Source organism: Tetranychus urticae, chromosome 3, assembly GCF_039701765.1.
Source record: "Tetranychus urticae isolate SD_2017Ah chromosome 3, NJAU_TeUrti_SD_1.0, whole genome shotgun sequence".
Lineage (NCBI taxonomy): Eukaryota > Metazoa > Arthropoda > Arachnida > Trombidiformes > Tetranychidae > Tetranychus > Tetranychus urticae.
The window spans coordinates 22,680,979-22,686,284 of record NC_142960.1 but is presented as its reverse complement, the minus strand read 5'-3'; positions in this window follow the sequence as shown (position 1 = coordinate 22,686,284).

Below are 5,306 nucleotides of genomic sequence, written 5' to 3'. Positions count from 1 at the left end.
ACAGCTGCTGAGGAATTGACATTGTGAGTATAAAAACTAGATGATTGTAACAAGTAATTTGTAACTGCTTGAGATTTAAAGTAAAATGCAGCAAAAAGTTGTCTGCATGATTTTTCTGCTATTTGTAGCTGTATCTAGTTCAGTACAGCATGATACAACTGTAAAACCTATGATTGAAGAAGTATCGAGCAGTACAGGAACACAAATTTGGGTTACATCATCTGTACCTACTCAAGTAACACCAGAACCATCTGTCGAGCCAAAAGCTCCAGAATTACAAGAGATAACAAATGTAACACCATCGATGCCCAATCAAGTAACACCAGCAATGTCAGTCGAGCCGAGGGCTCCAGAAGTTCGGGAAGTGACGAATGTAACACCAAGACCAACGATCGCACCAATGGCTCAAGAAGTACAAGGTGTTTCAAATGTATCACAAGCCATTCCACCTCAAGTAACACCAGTGGTGTCAGTCGAGCTGAGGTCTCTAGAAGTACAAGGTGTAACAAATTTACCTCAATCTATGCCCACTCAAGTAACATCAGGACCATTGAATGAGTCGAGGGCTCCAGAAGTACAAGGTGGGAAAAATGCAACACCATCCATGCCCACTCAAGTAACACCAGGACCAACAATCGCGCCGAAAGCTTCAGAAGTACAAGACGTAACAAGTGTACCGCCATTTATGCCCACTCAAGTAACACCAGGACCATCAATTGAGCCGAGAGCTCCAGAAGTACAAGTAGTGACGAATGTAGTACCAGGACCAAAGATCGAGCCGACGGCTTCAGAAGTACAAGTCGTAACAAATGTACCACCACCGATGCCCACGCAAGCAGCATCAGTAGTGTCAGTCGAGCCGAGAGCTCCAGAAGGACAAAGCGTAACAAATTTACCACAATCTATTTCCACTCAAGTAACATCAGGACCATCAATTGAGTCAAGGACTCCCGAAGTACAAGGAGTGACAAATGTAACACCAGTTATGACACCTCAAGTAACACCAGGACCAACTATCGAGCCGAGGACTGCAGAAGTACAAGGTGTCAAAAATGTGCCACCATCTATTCCCACTCAAGTAACACCAGGATCGATAGTTGAGTTCAGGGTTCCACAAACACCAGGAGTTGACATCGTACAAAATATGCAACCTCAAGTGGAACAAGCAGCAACTACTCCAGCCAGTTATGCCATACAAGAATTCCCGATTCCGCCAATTACACCACCTCAATTAGAATCAGCAACAGTAGTTGAAGCAAGGGCCCAAGTAACAGAAGGAGTTACGAACGCACCAACCATGCTATCTCAAACAACACCAGGAGAGACAAGTGTGCATAGAGATTTAGTAACACAAGGAGTTTCGAGCCCACCAATCGCGCCATCTCAAGTTCCACAAGGAGGAACAGGTGAGTTCACGACTCCAGAAACGAAAGAAACCTCAAGTACACCAGCTTTTCCATTGCAAGGATCTCCAGGCACCTCAGCTTGATTACAGTCAATATTCTCAAAATGAGACGTCGTCTAGGTTACTAATTAAATTACGTTGTTTCTTGCAAAATTTTACAAAATTTGGCCGAATTATAATTAAAATTCAGTGTTGATCAGATTCAATGAAATTAACAAAAATTATAGCAATTTGATCATTAATTACTTCGAATCATTGAAAAAAATAAGACAAAGTGCTAAGCCAATTTAGTATTACGTCGTTTTTTAGTTCAGTGACATTTAGAATCTATCTGTTTGATTTTAGGTTAAAAGGACATACTGCAAAAACTTTGAATTTTTGAGTTAAGAGTAGGGACTTGGATGATTTGTAGAGGCATGAAAACTGAGTCCAATAATGCTATTAAAAAATTTTTCAGATGCACCGTTTTTGAGAAAATCGAGGTCAAAGTTGAAACTTCGATTGCTTTTTGTACAGTTATGTGACAAGATTTTTTCATCAAAAACATTTTTTAGATGTGACTTTTGTTTGTCTATAAGAATAGCATCATTTTATTTGTCTCATCTATCTAGTCGCGTCAGGTCAGAAAAACGGCGAATTTTGAAATTTCATTCGCTATCGTTCCTAGATGTAAAGAATCGTCTCAAACTTTGTATATAACGAGTACTCACATAAGGGGACATCAATGATCGAAAACTTTTTTCGTCTGATCGCCAGTTTCTCTGTTATGAGAAAGTGACCTCGAACAAACGAACGGTGATAACGTATTAACCACAGCTTATATGAGACTGATTTTTCCACTGATCATCAAGAAATCAAAGCTCTATCACACAAAAAAATATCAAGGTCATGAAACGTGATATACAGAGTTTGAGACTAGTCTTTACATCTGCGAATGAAATGTCTGAATGTCCGTTTTTCTGACCTGACGCGACTAGATAGATGAGACAAATAAAATTATGCTATTCTTATAGACAATTAAAAGTTACATCTAAAAAATGTTTTTGATGAAAAAATCTTGTCACATAACTGTACAAAAAGCAATCGAAGTTTCAACTTTGACCTCAATTTACTCGAAAACGGTGCATCTGAAAAATTTTTTAATAGCATTATTGGACTCAGTTTTTATGCCTATACAAACCATCCAAGTCCCTACTCTTAACTCAAAAGTCAAAGTTTTTGCAGTATGTCCTTTGTCTCCTTGTTTATCCAAAAGTCATAGTTGTTTAACAAATCAAGGAAAAGAAATTCGTGTTCTTCTTTTTGAATCATTCATGAACTCGCTGACGAACAATCCCCTTCGTTTATCATTTAAACAGATGTTGAATGTTATTTACAATTAAAAGTGGCATAATTAGTCATTATTGGTTCCAATTGAAGATTATATGAACCAGAAAGTCAATAAGATCGCAGCTGCTTTGCTTGAAAAACCCAAATACACGCAAAACGAATGAAGTTATTAGTCGATTTTTGAATTTTCACTCTTTTCTTAATTTTTTCATCTCATGGTGATTTTTCGCAGCGTATTATTCAGATCGAAGGATCAATTATTATATGATATTATTTATCTCACAAAATATTATAAACTTTGCTAGAATCAAATCAAATATTAATATAATAATTTCAGCCCTGAAGAGTTCACTTTCATGGGTTGGATTGAAGCTTGCACTTATTGTTGAACTCGAACTCTGACCTCCAGCGTATACTTGATAAGATAACGACCTCTTTTGGTATTAAATACACATAAGATGATTTCAAAACTGATTAAATGAGCATGAATCAGTTAAAGCTAAAATCAAAAGAAACTGAAAAAGTAGAGATAAAAATATTCTCTATTATGTTATAAAAAAGACCACATAAATACCAATCAAATAAATAACCTATTCGAGACAAGTTGTTCTTTATACCATTTCTGTGATTCGTAAAACTTTTTTTCTTCCATCTCTTGGTTACTTTTTTGAGCCTCCATCATCCATCTTTGCCTTTCACTTGACCAAAAATGTTCAATTAGATTATCACTTAAGATCAATGTAAGAGTATAAAAATGATCACACCAAGATTGACAGTTAAAAAGTGTAATGAAGGAAAACAAAGTGCCTTGAAATGATCACAATAAGAGTTTCAGTTATAATTCAATGATAAGGTAAAGGAAAGGGAAATATATTGTATTAACCTTAATGGATAACTCGTTATTTTTAGCCTTCTAATAGGCACATTTAAGCTTCCCATGTTTTGAGTGAAAACCCGAATTTCATCAAACACTATTTCAACTCTTTAATATTGATTCGAATAAAAATCTTTCACATTTCCTAAGAATAACCTTTTCACTCGACCAGCAAATGCACAAAAAAGTTTATTGTCAATCCAAGTTGAGCATCTGATTCAGATAAACCATTCGAAGCTGAATCCATCGAGAAAAGTTCAATTCTTGTTGGACTCAGTGATGGCTAGAATAGATAAGATCAGATAAGAGCATTTTATCATAGCATCACATCATATTCATATTGTTTTTATTGTTTATTTTTAGTTAGAAAATAGAGAAATAAAGTGTTTTTTGCAGTGAAAAGTTGAAAGTAAAATATTTCTTGGATGACTGAAAGACTGAGAAATATGAAAAGCTGAAATGAAGATTAGGAATGAGAGAAGGATGAAGAAGAAAAATTTGTTTTCTTCATCAGTTTTCTTCTTTTCAGCAGCAACATGAAAGATAAAACGTAAAATAATGTGGTAACCTCAAAAGCAAACTTAATGGCTCTTTTAAGATGCCAAAAAGATTCATTTGACTAGTCTTTAGGGAATAACATTGAACAACAGGGTGAAACTGAATTGAAATGTCAAGATTATTTTACTCTGTATTGATCCTTTTCTTTCCTTTTTTTCCTTCTTTTCTTCTCATTTTAAACTCATCAATTGCATTCTACATGCAAAATCAAAGGTAAATTGTTATTATTCTCTTGCACTTGGCAAACAAAATTTAGATAATTTACTGATTTGCTTTTCACCAAAATAAACTTCATTTTGATGATAATGATAATCACTTGAATATTTTTGCTGATTTAACATGCATTTCATTTGAAATGGTTCTTTGTTGATGGATGCAGTTGAACACAACTAATACTTTTATTATGCAGACTTGTTCAATTTATAGCATTTTTCTAGTCAAATTGGTCAGAGTAAATTCAATGACGAGTTTACCAAAGTTGAGAATCATTATGTGAAGATGAAAATACATTTAACTCAGTCATTGATATTGATCCATACATTAATCATTTGATTTCGTTTCTATTGAAATGATGGTTGGAATGAGGTTTAGTTGGAAATTATTTTGATTAAATAACAAATATAAGATTGAAATACATTCAACTGAGTAATGATCACAAATGAACAGCAAATTATCAGATAAGATCCATTTTCAACTTGAACTTTGACTTACCTTGCTGTCATTCCAGAGTTGAGTAGGAAATGAAAATGAAATGTAAAATGCAATAAGAAAAGAGTAAATGCAAGATTTTACCTTTGTAGTCATGAAAGTTTTTCCACAAAAATTGAATAAAAAGTAATGGCTTTCATATGAAAATGCTTCACAGTAATAAATATGTTACGAATGTGAAAAAATTAGGAGAAAGTTGCTTGATCTGTGTTTGCAAATCATCAATTTGAGCTTGATGTACAATTCAAGTAGTCTGAAGTTCCTTGCGTCCTTAAGGAAATCTTTATTTAGGCTTTTCGCTGTAGTAAACAATCATGAAGCAGACTCGAGAGTTGAAATTGTGCCTTTTTTCAGTCTCAACGCTCTTCTTTGCATTGTCGTTCATAAGTCGATGTATCTTTGAAATAAAAAGTTTCACTCTTAACTAATGTG